This window comes from Pan paniscus, chromosome 3 (assembly GCF_029289425.2).
Source record: "Pan paniscus chromosome 3, NHGRI_mPanPan1-v2.0_pri, whole genome shotgun sequence".
NCBI classification, from domain to species: Eukaryota; Metazoa; Chordata; class Mammalia; order Primates; family Hominidae; genus Pan; species Pan paniscus.
The window spans coordinates 182,616,044-182,630,920 of record NC_073252.2 but is presented as its reverse complement, the minus strand read 5'-3'; the positions used below and the strand labels follow the sequence as shown (position 1 = coordinate 182,630,920).

The 14,877-nt window shown below is 44.3% G+C and overlaps 1 long non-coding RNA gene across 1 annotated transcript; it reads left to right on the top strand.

The window, feature by feature from the left end:
- The first annotated feature begins 6,071 nt into the window (after positions 1–6,071).
- Positions 6,072–14,458, top strand: LOC130541493 (uncharacterized). The gene is made up of 3 exons (XR_008955548.2): positions 6,072–8,160; positions 9,906–10,138; positions 13,329–14,458. It is a non-coding gene; the product is annotated as an uncharacterized LOC130541493 (long non-coding RNA).
- Positions 14,459–14,877: the final 419 nt, after the last annotated feature.

The following is a 14,877-nucleotide window of genomic DNA, read 5'->3' as shown; positions in this document are numbered from 1 at the left end:
ATAATCATGAGAGATGCTGTTTTTAACAAACACACCAGAACTTACCTATCCACAAGATGGCCGCCTTTCACAGACATGGGCTGAGGTAGGGTGAAGGCACAGTTATTGCTGAAGATATAAATGTTGCTTTAAGGTAGTACTTTGGAAAATCTAGTATTTGATCACTAGACATACAAGACAATCTGATTAGTTTCTGAAATAACCCTTCAAGTTTGTTTGTTTTTAACTAAAAATTGAGCCCTAGATTGATGCACCTCTCCCTAGTGCCCAGCACGTACTGGTATTCCACTAAGTGATTCATGAATGTCCAGAGATCCATCTCCCTCCATCACTCGAGTTCCCCCAAGTCAGCTCTACCTTCAAAGGTGAAGACTTACCACCAGCAGCAAGTCCAAAGGATATTCGGCAGAGTCTAGTTGGCTTTCCAAAAAGGCATCCCAACAGGGCCACTTCAAGGGGACAATATTCACTAAATGTTATGGTTTTAAATTACAGCCACAAATTCATTAATGCTTTCTTCATGAGAGGTGGGGCTTATGTTCCCTCCCTTTGAAAATGGGCAGGCATGTGTATCTTTGACTAATAGAGTGAAAATGATGTCATGTGACTGCTGAGGCTAGATCATGAAAAATCAAGCTATTTCTGCCTTGTTCACTCGAATCCTCATTTTTGGAGCCATGAGCTGCCAAGTAAGAAGTATGAGTACCCTAATTGCACTATGCTGTGTGGAAGCTCAGTATTATGTGGAAAGGTCAGTTGTGGGTTTATGATCAACAGTCCAAGCTGGGCCAGGCTTTGAGGCATGCTGACACAGGCATGAGACATATGAGTAAAGACACTTTCAGGTGGTTCCAGTACCAGCTGTTCCAGTTCCAGTTGCTTCTAGCTATTTGAGTTTCCCTAGCTGGGATTCAGGTCACTGTGGAAAAGAGATAAGGAATCCTCACTGTTTCTGGCCTAAATTTCTGATTTAAAGCATTGGTGAGCATAACAAAATAGTTGCTGTTCTATGGTAATTTTAGGGTACTTTGATATAAAACAATACATAACTGGACCACTTGGTTTGACAAAACTGGATATCTAGTAAAAGTAAGTTATGTTATTTTAAAGACATATGATACCTATCTGCCAGAAACCATGCTGAACATGGATTGTCGAAAATGGTGAATTCATTTTACCAAGATTCAACCAAATGGTGAACCCAAATTTTAGATCCCGTGGCCTTGGTGCCTTCTTTTAGGGCTGCCACTGGCGAGAGGTTTGGTGTTTTTGGGCCATCGTTCCCTTCTCTACAACATGAGAAGCTGTGCTACATAGCCTCTAAGGAGGTCATGATTCTAAGGTTTCAAGCAGGAACTGGGTGCAAAAAGTATTATTCCCACACCAACATTCGTCGCAGCATTATTCACAATAGCCAAAAGGGAAGCAACACAAGTGTCCATCCACAGATGAATAGATAAGCAAAATGTGGTCTACCCATGCAACGGAACATTGTTCAGCCTTAAAAAGCAATGAAGTACAAGTACCTGCTCCAACTTGGATGAACCTTGAAAACATTATCCTAAATTAAAGAAGCCAGATGCAAAAAGACAAATATTTTATGTTTCCACTCATATGATGCACCTAGAATAGGTAAATTCACAGAGATAGAAATGGTTACCAGGGGCTAGGGCAAAGTGGACACTGGGAGTTGTTTAATGGATACAGAGTTTCTGTTTGAGATGATGCAAAAGTTCTGGAGATGTATGGTGATGCTGGTGCAACGTTGTGAATGGACATAACACCACTGAAATGTACACTTGAAATGGGTTAAAATGGTAAATTTTTAAAATGTATATTTTTGGTACAGTAAAAATATTTTTCAGTCTTCTTCCAGTAGGCTTTAACTCTGGAGTCTGTGCCTCACATCGCCATGTGGAATAAGGATGAGGATGGGTGTCCTTGCCCACCTTCATGCAATCACCCAGGCATCTAGAAATGTCTCTCAGCCTTCTCAGTGGCCCCAGGACACAACCCAGATTACTCATCTCATCAGTAGGGATTTCTGGATACACTCAAAGGACAGCTGAAAAAGCTTCCATGAATATGTGGCACAACGCCATGGCTTTGCATATGAGGAAAGAGGGAATATAACTCAAAGAACCATCTTCCATGGAGAGAAAAGCAATCCAGCTAGATTTAAAGCTTAACTTAAACCAAGTGTGGCATTTTCTCTTCTAGGATAGTGGTCCACTTTTCTCTAGAAATCTCATTTTGAATTCATTTGGCGTTTTTGTGTTCATCTCTGAGCCAAGGAGTTTATAGAACCCAGAATGAGGGTCTAGGTTCTATTAAACCTCTAATTTGATTCTTCTTCTCAACATATTAATCTAGGCAGTCACTACCAATTCATTAGAGTCGGCATAAAAGATGAAATCTATTTGCTATTCCCATTACAATTTCATTCTTTTTTTTTTTTTTTTTGAGACGGAGTTTTGCTTCTGTTGCCCAGGCTGGAGTGCAATGGCGCGATCTCGGCTCATCTCAACCTCCGCCTCCCGGGTTCAAACAATTCTCCTGGCTCAGCCTCCCGAGTAGCTGGCATTACAGGCATGCGCCACCACACCTAGCTAATTTTGTATTTTTTGCAGAGATGGGGGTTTCTCCATGTTGGTCAGACTGGTCTCGAACTCCCGACCTCAGGTGATCTGCCCACCTCGGCCTTCCAAAGAGCTGGGATTACAGGCGCGAGCCATCATACCTGGCCTACAATGTGTTTTATCGTAATATGGTGGAGGGGGCACTGAACTTGAAGCCCAATGGCCTGAATTTAAATCTAGACTCTGCCGTGACCTAGGGCAAGTCATTAAACTTTTCTGTTCTTCATCTTTAAATAAAGCAATTGGAGGAGATAAACCTTAAAATGCCTCCCAGCTTGTATGATTCCATTATTCTCTGATTATGCACTATTTTTGTTTGTGCTTTGAAAGTAAGGAAATGACCTTAATACTTGAAAGTTATCATGCGTCAGTCGATTCTACTATTCTTCCATGCGTGTGTGAAATGGTGTGTGGACTGCTGTGTAGATTGTCTCACTGTAGTGACAGCTAGGTTGCATTGCCCAGTTTTTCATTTCTGAATGAAGGACTTATTCCCCCAGCTGCCAGGCATGATGCCTGCAAACAGCCCTCAAGTCTCAGTCCCCCTGAGGAGTTGCTCTGGGCTGGAGGAAGCCACTTTGCCTGAGACTTACTGCCTTCCCAGAGGCAGCTTGTACCCAAAGACATTGTATCCACATGGGAATTTAAAGATAGAGTCCCCTCATCCAAACTCAGGATAACTCTTCAAGGTTCTGCAAGCTCAGAGCTTCTCATGGGGTTAGCTGAGGCCTTCGATGAGACTAAATTGCAACCCAGTTTCTCCCTCTGTCCAAATTTGCTTCTTTGCCTTCCCCCACAAGGAGTAGATCCCAAAAGCACCCCCCAGTAAAAATCTTGCAGGCTAATTTCCATTCAGTCTGTTTCCCAGGTAACCTACTTGTACATCATATAACCTCCTAATGGTATTGTAACATAGATAAATGTATTTGGAAGCCGGAGGAAAGTATGTTTCCATGGTCATCCAACTAGAAGATGATAAATCCAGGGTTTAAACCCATGCCCTGGCATCCCTACTCCAAACTACTATAATATTCTGCCTCCTTGATGTTTTATTCATTTCTCAGATTTTATACAAGTTTCCCAAGTGTACATTTAAAAATTGTTGCTTAAGTGTATGCATATTTTCCAAATATTATATATGTTTTCAAGCTAGTCTGCAAAGGTGAATGCAAGTATTGGGAATAGCCCCAATAAAGTGACTTTCAAAATAAGTCACCCCAAAGTTAGGAACCTAAGAAACAACCCAGCAGTCCTAAATCCAGCCACTTCCAAATTCTTTTTAAAATTTTTTTATTTTGCCATTTTCTGTTTATAAGCTATAGCTCCTTCCAAATTCCAATGAAAATAGCGATGAAGACAAAAAGAGAATGCTGTTTGACAAGTTGCAGGTGAGAAAAACTGAGTGCAGTAAAGTCCCCAGCGGAGCCGCTGAGGGATTGTGCAGACAAGAGATGCTGTTCTTCACACTCCTGGATTGGTATCCACGGTCCTGCCTCTGCTGGGGCCGTGAGCAAGCGTGGGACGGTGAGCGTTGCCAGGAGCATCTGTGGTGCTTTCTGCAACTTCTCTCCCACCTTGCCTCCTTGCGCTGAGGCTCTCTGGCACTTTCAGAGACCAGCAGCTGCTGAAATGTCCTGTTCTAAGAGGGCCTGTTCACAAGTGGCTGTGTAGGCCGATGCCAGAGGTGGTGATAGTTGACAAAGTTCTAGACTCAGCCCTGCCACTACCACTCAGTGATTTTAGGGAACTGCAGGCCTCGCCATGCCTCCGTTTTCTCAACAGCCAAATGAGGATAACAATACCTGTTCTTCCTTCGTATGAAACAACTGTGAAAGACAAATGTGACAATGGCAACGGCATCGCTTGATGGTTACAAGTGCTGCCTATTTTCCAAAACCCATTATTACATCCTCTGGTAACAGAAGTGGAGAATTGTGAATAGCGATTTATTCATTGTAAGTTAAAAAATGTCTCATACTCTTTGCTTTCTTCTAACAGATGATTCATATCTCACCTCTATCACTACCTATCTTCATGTTTCTCTTTCTGGTATGAGGTCTTGTGCATTAGCCTAATAGTTATCTAATTCCTGGGCCAAAGGTCTAAGGTTGGAGGTCAGTGGAACAAATTCAGCTTGCCAACAAAATTGGTTTCAACTCACATGGTGTGGCTGTTATGTTTCAAAACTTGAACTAGCAGAAAACAAAAATTCAGATTTCCAGCTTCATTCAAAATTTCAAAAATCTGCTTCCATTCCTATGTGGCAAGAGTTAGCTGGTGTAGAATGGCAGCTACCCCCTTTAGGTAGGGCACATGAGCTTGAGTTTGCCGCAGTCACCGTCATTCCCTATTGCAGCCCTCTCACTGAGACCAAGTGTTCATTGTAGTTTCTCATCTATACTTGCAAATCCATTCTGTTCTTTTAAATTGCCTGACCTCCCCCCGCCCCAGAGTCTTTTAAATCTGTCATCTCCTATTTTTAAAAGTGTCAGATTCATGTACTGGCCAGTGGACCCAAAAGCCTATGTTCTTAGGTGGCACTAAGAACGGGTGGTACCCCGTTTGAGTTGTTTGAGTTGGCTCAGGAACTAGGATTTGTAGGCCCGAAGGACTAATCGGTCTTTAAGACTCAGCTCTGAGATCTCCTCAGATATCCTGGTTGTATAACACAATATACATATTGGTTGTGTCTATGAGTTGACAGGGCTCTAAAGCATTCATCACACGAATGTCTTTGAGGCCAATGCTGTCCTAGGAATTTCTCGAATCTTGCTTGGTTTCCTTGTCTATATCGCCACTGATCATAATGAATGCCCTCGTCTTATCCCTGGAAAATTGCATCAGTGGTTTTGGTCTTTTTGTCTCATCTCTTTCTTCTCCAGTCCACTACTTTACTGGAACCAAAGTTAATCTTCCTGGGTTCCAGTAAAATATAATCTGCTCTCTCCTTCATTTATAAACCCCAAATCATTCCTAAAGAATGAAGTCCAAGGTCCCTATGAAAGACCGTCCTCCATCTAACCCTAAACCACTGCTCTGTCCCATCTTCCACATACCCTGGCTTCCTCCCAGTTCTCCACATGCACCATGGCCTGCCCAGTGGGGCAGCCTGCACCATCCAGCACCTTGGCTTAGAGTGTGCTATGGTAGCCCTCAAACCTCTGCATTTCAAAGGTCAGTACCTTTTTTAAAAAATGTGGGAAACGTGATGTTTTTATTAGGCTAAGTAAGAGAGAATGTAAATGATAACATAGATGGTATCACCTATATTCAGCTTGATTTCATAAGAGAAAGAAAAACAGCAACCCTCCAAAAGTAGAAAGTACATCATCCGAAACCTAAGTTCCTTTCAATCGGATAAATTTAGCTTTTTGAAAAGCTTCCTACTTGGTCTTTATTTTTCTCGTGTCCTTTCAGACCAGTGAAAATGTAACCACTGGCATCTGTCCTGGGCTTGCTTTTGAGACACACGAACCTATCCATCTTTTTCATTCTAGAAAATTCTCACCCATCCTTCAAGATCAGTTCTTGAGTGAAGTATTTGCTGACTCCTGAGGCAGAGGTAGTCGCTATCCCTTTGTGTATCTCCCTGTTACGACAAAACATATATTGATTTTTGATGGTGATTTCTTGGTCACATGGAACATGGAATCACTAAAGCCCCTTCAAAATCCTCTTAAGCTGGCCAGGCAGAGGGGTTCACACCTGGAATCCCAGCACTTTGGGAGGCTGAGGCCATGGATCACTGGAGGTTAGGAGTTTAAGACCAGCCTGACCAACATGGTGAAACCCCCGTCTCTACTAAAAATACAAAAATTAGATGGGCATGATGGCAGTTGCCTGTAATCCCAGCTACTTGGGAGGCTGAGGCAGGAGAATCGCTTGACCCCAGGAGGTGGAGGTTGCAGTAAGCTGAGACTGTACCACTGCACTCCAGCATGCGTGACAGAGCCAGACTCTGTCTCAAAAAAAAAAAAAAAAAAATCCTCGGGCGGTGGGCAGTGGCTCATGCCTGTAATCCCAGCACTTTGGAAGGCTGAGGAGGGCAGATCACCTGAGGTCAGGAGTTCGAGACCAGCCTGACCAACATGGTGAAACCCCATCTCTACTAAAAATACAAAAATTAGCCAGGCATGGTGGCGCGTGCCTGTAATCCCAGCCACTCAGGAGGCTGAGGCAGGAGAATGGCTTGAACCTGGGAGGCAGAGGTTGCAGTGAGCCGAGATTGCACCACTGCACTCCAGCCTGGGCGACAGAGTGAAACCCCATCTCAAAAAATAAAAAAATCCTCTTAAATAGCCTCTCTTCTCCCACATTTCCATTCCCTATGGCAGCTGCTCTTCCCTCTATTTCTCTTTAAAAAACATCTTTGGGCCAGGCACAGTGGCTCATGCCTGTAATTCCAGCACTTTGGGAGGCTGAAGTAGGTGAATCACTTGACCCCAGTAGGAGGAGTTTGTAGTGAGCCGAGATTGCACCACTACACTCTAGCCTGGGCAACAGAGCAAGATCCGTCTCAAAACAAAAACAAAAACAAAAAAAGCAAAATGTCTTCAGCCCTTCTGAGTACACTTCTATGTCCCCGCTACCCAAAACTGCACTGGTGCACTGGAAGAGAGTTCAGTGAAAGCTACATCTGTCCTCAGCCCAAACGATAAGCCACGGTGCCTGAGCCATGCCCTCATCCAGCATGACAGTGAGCTGTCTAGCCGAAGTCTGTGGTCCCAAGTCAACGATGAGGGTCTCATAGCAGAAAGATCTGAGGCCTTGCACATATGCACGTTTTAAAAACAATGAAACAATGAATAAAAGTTCTGTAGTGACGGCTAGTAGTGACAGTCCATGAGGGGACATCCTGTTACTTTCCCCTGTTTCATACTTTTCCTGTTACTATAACCACAGTCTCTACCTTCTCTAGAAAGATGACTAAAACATGTTTAGGACATCTGGGCAGCTGTACTGAGATACCAGCATGTGACAATCCAGCCATTACGGGAGCTGCACTACTAAAGCACAGGTGCGTCCTGCCTGCTCTTAAGCCCAATTAGGAGGCAGGGGTCTTTGATGGTGGAACAGAGTGGACCCTGCTGTGCATGATGTACCCTGGCTGTGTCAACTGCATTTGTGGCTTGTCCCATGACCCTTTGGCCCATCCTGCTGTGAGGGTGGCTGTTGGTCAGGGTTGAGAGGCCAGAGAGGAGTGGGCAGGCAGCTTCAGGCCCCACGTTGGTGTTGGCCTGGGCACCTGTTGGATCAACACAATAACTGTACCTTGGAGTTCCTGGAAGCTGCCTTCTGCTCAGCCAGGCCTGCTTGTGGACGGAGCCCATGCCAGCTACATGTGCCAAGGAAGCCACAGCTTGGCTAGTGAGCAATACAATTCTGGGAATGTTCAGGCTCTCTCTGTTCTTTCCTCTCTTGCAAACCATGGGCACCCTTGGGTCCCTTGGGGTCACTATGTTACACCTGCTTTTTATCTGTCTGGGCAAGAGCTGCTCAAGCCACACCTTGTGACACTGAGGTAAGAGCAGAAGGTTGCAGAGTGTGCAGGCTGGGGTGTGTGCTAAGGCTCTGTGTGCTGGATTACTCCTTGTGTGTCTCATTGCTTACAGGATTTTTTTTTTTTTTTGAGACAGGGTCTCACTGTGTCACCCAGGCTGGAGTGCAGTGGTGTGAACATAGCTCACTGCAGCCTCGGACTCCTGACCTCAAGCAATCCTCCCGCCTTAGCCTTCCAGGTGCTTGAGATGAGAAACAGACTTTTTCTCCTTTGAGAATTCATTATTTCTCCCCTTGGGCTGTTTGTTTAAACCCACACAGGAGCAGGAACATTGCTTTCGATTGCCAAAGAAATGACATAATGATGCCAATGATTAAAATGTCAAGAACACAGTGTCTTGGGCTGAGATGGTAAAGGCAGCATTCAGGCAGCGATGATCTGGGGTGATAGGAGTGGCTGTGGGGAGACGGAGGCCTCCCTTCTTGTAGGATGGGACTCGGTCTTTCCTCTGCCTCATTGCTATTATTGTCTTGTTTTATTTTTGCTTTTGTTTGTTTGGGTAGGTGAAAAGGCAGGTCGGGTGAAGAAGAGCAGGATGTTTCATTTTTATCAAGCATCACCTGATTCAAAATGTAGCCACTGAAAAGAAGCAATCGTTTTTGGCCTGTGTCTCTGAGGATAAGACAGTGCGTGGGTGATGGATGCAGCCCAGGTGGGAGCTGTCTGCAAATAACCCAGCTGCTTCCTGTGGCCCTGGTCATCCTGCTGCCCTCAGCCGCTCCCACGGAGGCCACCTGCCCCCCTAACACTGAGCTGCTCACCTAGTCCAGCCACCAGCGACGGCCCCTGGCCTTTGACATGTCTGTTCTCTCCTCTCTCACTCCACCACCACTAGCTTCCAGGGATCTCCAACCTGTATAGAAACTTCTCACTACGCTCTGCTCTCGCCCTTTTAGCAGTCTCCTTATGCTGCTGACTCCACCTCCCAGGCAAATCATTCTCATTTAATTCTTTACAAGTATTCTCCCTCCTGGAGTGCTGGGCTCCACCACGGGGGCAATCAAGGCACATCACCCACAGCCTTCCAGACACCCACAGCCTTCCCGTCCTGCTGTGAGCGTGGCTCCTTCAGCCTTCTTCCTTCTTTGCCTGTGGGGAGTCAGACATTCGCGAACCTCGTGCTCAATCCCTGCCTCTGTCGGGGCCTGCTAAGCCCATAAGACATATCTGCATGTGTCAGAATATGTGCAAGCTTTCGACAGGATTCCCGTTTTTCCCCATGGAGCTTTTGGCAAATGAAGGATGTGGTTCAACAGCTGGTCTGATGTCCCTTAACCTCCCCCACACCAGCACACCAGGACTGTCTCTGTCTCCACATTCCAGCATATCTGGGTCTCAGCTTTGACACAATCAGACACTGTTACTGAAGTTTTTATATTTATATGACAGAAGAAACTGTCACCCCTCCCCTGCCCCCCCGCCCCCACCCACCTGTTATAAGAAAGAGCTCCAAGGTCTTGAGACCACACGCAGGGGATGGGAAAGCTGACATTAAAGGGGAATGAGGTCTTTCTGTGATTCCAGCAGCCTTAGGAGGAGAACATCAGAAACCAAAAGCTCCTGTGCCCGGGGATGGGGACCCACTGACTTCAAGAGCAGAACAGGTGCCTGGCTAGTGGGGGAATTCCCCAATGTGGATTTAAACTCTAGTGTCTCCAGAGAACATAACCAACATTTGTCTTTAGGAGATGTGTTTGTTTGAGTAGATCAGCTATGAAAATACCCAGCCGGCCTGCAGCCCTCCCGGCAGATGCTGAAAAGGAAACCCGACTGGGAGATGCCGCCCACCCTTGTCCCCAGAGAGCTGCGTTGTTTCCTCCTGCCTCGGCCTTTGGATCCGGCCACAGCAAGCATCCCTGGGCACCTGGCTGAAGCTGGAAACTCGGGATAAGAATGGAAGCCCTGGAAGGGAAGAAGAACCGAGGAGTGAGCTTGCCCTGTGAGAAGGGGTGGAGCTCTTCAGAGGTTGGGGGTGAACTTACGAGACACCTGAGGAAATGGAGGCTGTGCTGGAATGGGGGAGCCTGGATGAAAATCAGAGAATGAGAAGGCCGGGTTCAGAAGGGTGGGAAAGTCCCCGGGCGTCCCCCTCGAGGGGGATGAGGTCATCCAAGGCCACGAGGAGGACCAAGCCTGTAGGCGGAACCTTAGTATTTACCCTCCTGTGTTGTAATTCTGCCTCATTGTGGCTTTCTAAAATTGCGGAAAGATGTACATAAGAGTTACCATTTTAACCATTTTCAAGTATACAATTCAGTGGCAGTAAGCACATTCACGATGTTGTGCAACCATTACCCCACTGATTTCCAGAACTTTTCATCATTCCAAACACAAACTCCGTACCCATTAAGCAATATTCCCCTTTCCCCCCAACCCCTGCAGCCCCTGGCGACCTTTGCTCTACTTTCTCTCTTTGAATTTGACTACTCTAGGTATCTCAGATACTCAGGTAAAGGGAATCATATAATGTTTTTCCTTTTGTATTTGGCTTATTTCACTTAGCATGTTTTCAAGGTTCATTCACAGTGTAGAATATATCCAAATGGCATTCCTTTTAAAGGCTGAATAGTATTCCATTATATGTAGATGCTACCTGACAGTCAATGAATGGACTCGCTGCCATATGTGCATAGAAACCCATACTGTGGCTTTTTTTTTTTTTTTTTTTTTTTTTTTTGGAGTCAGTGTCTTGCTCTGTCGCTCAGGCTGGAGTGCAGTGGCATGATCTCGGCTCATTGCAACCTCCACCTCACAGGGTTTAAGCGATTCTCATGCCTCAGCCTCTCAAGTAGCTGGGACTACAGAGGCACACCATCATGCCTGGGTAATTTTTATATTTTTAGTAGAGACGGGGTTTCGCCATGTTGGCCAGGCTGGTCTCACACTCTGACCTCAGGTGATCCACCCACCTCAGCCTCTCAAAGTGCTGGGATTACAGGCCTGAGCCACCACACCTGGCCTGATTTACAGTATTTGAAATCAAATCCATCCTCAGCGTTTCTCCAAGGGGATCAGAGCAGGGCACTCAGCAACATGCTTCCTTTAGGTGTGTTGCAGAAGCTTAGCTACTGACATGACGCTCTCTCCTGTTGCATTTAAAACTGGAAACAACTGAAATGGTCAGCAACATGAGACGGCTGGGGAAATCATGGTCCATTTCTATCAGCCTTCACCAATAATGTCCTTCAAGATTTTTCAGTGAGATGGTCAAAGATCTCATGATATAAAATTGAATACAAAAAAAGCAGATGACAAAAGACATATACAATGTTATACATTTGTAATACATCTTAATACATCTCTTTCCTACACACACACACACACACACACACACACATATATATATATATGCAGGAAATGATAGTGCATTGTGGTGAGATATATGTATATATATAAAAGCAGGAAAGAGATGTGTGAAGTATAGTTTGTCTCTGGAAGATGGGGTGAGGAATAGTTTTTACCTTTCTACATTTTTCATAATTTTTTTACAGTAAGCATACATTATTTGCATAATCAGAAAAAAAGCACTATACATGTGGAAATGGCAGGTATGCATGCATACATCCAGCACTATTCCATCTGGCCAGAGAATCCTGTGTCATCTCCTCACATTCATCTCTGGGTTGTCACCCATGTCAGGACCGTGAGGGGCCCATGAAAGAGCCAAAAAGAATCCTCAAAAAATATCTACTCACTAAATTCTCTGCATGACCTAGTCTCAGGAAGGAAAGGGTGGAATCTTGTTACCATATTAGCAAGAGTGGCTGTGCACATGCTTTCAGGGAAGAACTTCCCTATTATGACACTATTTTTAAAAACAGGCTTTCCCGTGCTTAATCTGTTTTGTAAATGATCCTCTCTCTGCCCCTCCCCATCCTACAAAAAAGAAGACATTTGTTTTTATGTGTGTGTTAATGGTAATTCTGTTGGTAAGGTTAGGTCCTATTGCCTGGCCTCAAAGGGGAACCCATTTAAGACCTCTGTCCCTTGTGGTTCCATGGCCTAGGAAGGCATGCATAGGAAGGCAGTCACCACACAGTCCAGGAAGAGAGCCTGACATTCCCACTCAGCTACTGGTTCACTTGGGTTAAAAAACGTCATGGGCAGACAGGCTGGCCAAGTTCTCTTTGGATTCAATAGCGATGTCGTTTATTTTTATATATTTACCTATGCATATTGTATTTCATTAGAACAGGCTTCAAGATGGTATGCTAGCATTTGTTTGCTTTTATTTATTACATTATAAGTATTGGTTTATAAAATTTTATGCTGTAATAAGATGTTAAAAATAAATCAGAAGAAAAGTAGAAGAAAAGGAGGCCGGGGAAATTAGTGTGCAGAACACTTGCTGTAAGGCCTTGCAGAGTTACCAAGGTTGGATGGGAAACTCAGCTGAGAGCTTCCGAGTGGTTAAGGAGGATCCCAAACAGAGGGTCACCTTAGAGCTGATTCAGTGAGGAGAGGACCATGAAGCAAGCTTGATGGACTGTAACCTTCTTAAAACACTGTCAACCAATAATTGAAAACTCACCCAGAGTCCAACAACAGCCATGTGCAGACACAATCTCCTGGGGTAGGCAGAGAGGACAGAGACACGTTCCAGCTGCCAGATTCATTGCTGCTATCTTCTGAGAAGCTGGCAGTCAATACTACGAACTGAACAGCGCCCAGAGAGGAGGAAACTAGGGCTGGGTCTTAAAAAGCCCTTGCCCAACTTTATAAAGTCTAAACGAGTTTTGGTTTGATCCTAAAATGTTGGTAAAATTCCTTAGCCTCGTATTCAAGGCCACCACAAGCCAACACCAACAAATATATATATATAGCCTTGGGCCTATTTCTCCACATCACCTGCCATTCCAGTTGAACACTGGCCTCAGGCTTGCCGTGCCTGCTATTTGACAACCCTTCCTCTTCTTTGCGCAACTCTTTCCTTTAACCTAGAATGATCTCCAGAACGATTTCCTTTCGCCTACAATGATCTCCAGATGGGGTCCTCTGGGGCCCAAGGGAAGCCCCACCTAGAAGAGAATGTTAGAGCATTCACAAGGATCTCTTTTACTGATAAGAACACCAAAGCCCCTTGTGGGGTAGCTAATGAGTTTCTCTTCTATTTCCGTTTTCTCTTCTAGGAGGACAGCACATCGCACTCTCACCTCCTTTGCAGTTAAGTGTGAAATAGTGCCAATAGAGTGTGAAAGAAAAGAAAGAAGATGATTCACCTCCCAAAGATTCCCCACTGCTGTGTCCCTTCTATCAACTTGATACAAAAAAACACAATGGCCCCGGGAACCACGTGTTGAAGATGAGAGAGCTAAAAGATGGAAAGAGACTGGAGCCCTGAGTCACCACCTGGAGGAAAACTACCCACCCATCAGGAATTTCTACCACACATTTGGGAGTTTTTGGGGTTACAGCAGCTACTTTAACTAAAACACCCAGAGACAAGAGCTATTACTGCGCAAATTGGTTAAGTTACCTTTTTGTATGTTTGGGTCCTCTCTATTCGATGAGACTGCGCGTTCCTTTGAAGCAAATCTGTTTAAAGTTCTTATATCCCCAGAGGGCCTAGCAGAGAGTATGCACAGAGTGAGCCTTCAGTAAATGCTGAGTAAATAAGCTCCTAATGGATGAAACTGGGTCTTCGAAGTTTGTTCTGACCAGTACTTAGTATAGGATTTTGTGCTGTTGGTCACTTTTCATAAAGGTTCTTGCTATTAAGGAACTTGACATCCAATGTACTCATAGAAAGTAGAAATTCAGGGGAAACAAATAGAAGAGATATGTCCAAAAATCCATTTAAAATTTCATTGACAGATATTTATCTCTTTAATCCTGGAAGTTGTTTCATGTAAGGGAAGGTTCAGTAGAATGAAAACAGGACTGTATGCTGGGAGGAGATTTGGGGTCTCTTGGCCAACTCTGCCACAAATTGTGTTACCTTCAACTTCCCTGCCTGTAAAATGAAGTCAGTGGTCCCTAAAATGAAATTTGGACTAATGGCAAATTAGCTAGCATTTGATTATACATCGATAGGGTGATTTTAATGCACAAATCAGATTTTGGAACCATTAGGTGATCTTATCTTATGAGTTTATCTTTTTCAACATGGAAAAATAAATTTGTTTTGCTGACCGAAGGCTGTGTAACTTAGAATTGGAAAGAGACATGTAATTGAATAACCCATCTCTATGGGGCAAAAAAATGAAACACCTTTAGTTTGTTCAAAGATGAAATGGAAAAATAAACATGTTTTAAGATGACTTGGTAGAGAAAATATTTTCTTTGCCAGGATATTAGAGAATTTGTCAAAAGTTATTACACAGGAGAGTCAAAGGTTTCATTGCAGGAACTTAATAAATATTTGTTTATTAGCTGATTAATGTGCTGATCCAAGCAGAGAAGGAATCCTGTCTTTGTTTTAAAGTCAGGATTTCTAATTTCCCTTTCAGGATAAAAATGTGCTCTGTGTTCAGCTAAGCAACCTAAACTGTCTATTCCATTATTCAAACAAACACCAAAAAGATTGAATGTATCCTCTGGCAACCAAAGATAATACTCCCAGGTCAAGCTTCTTTCAGGCAGATATTAATGGTTACTTTTAGTTATTGAAAAATATTGCATAATTCATGTGCTGTGCTTGACGAAGCAGATCCCACTCTGGGGCCCTCAGGAATTTGA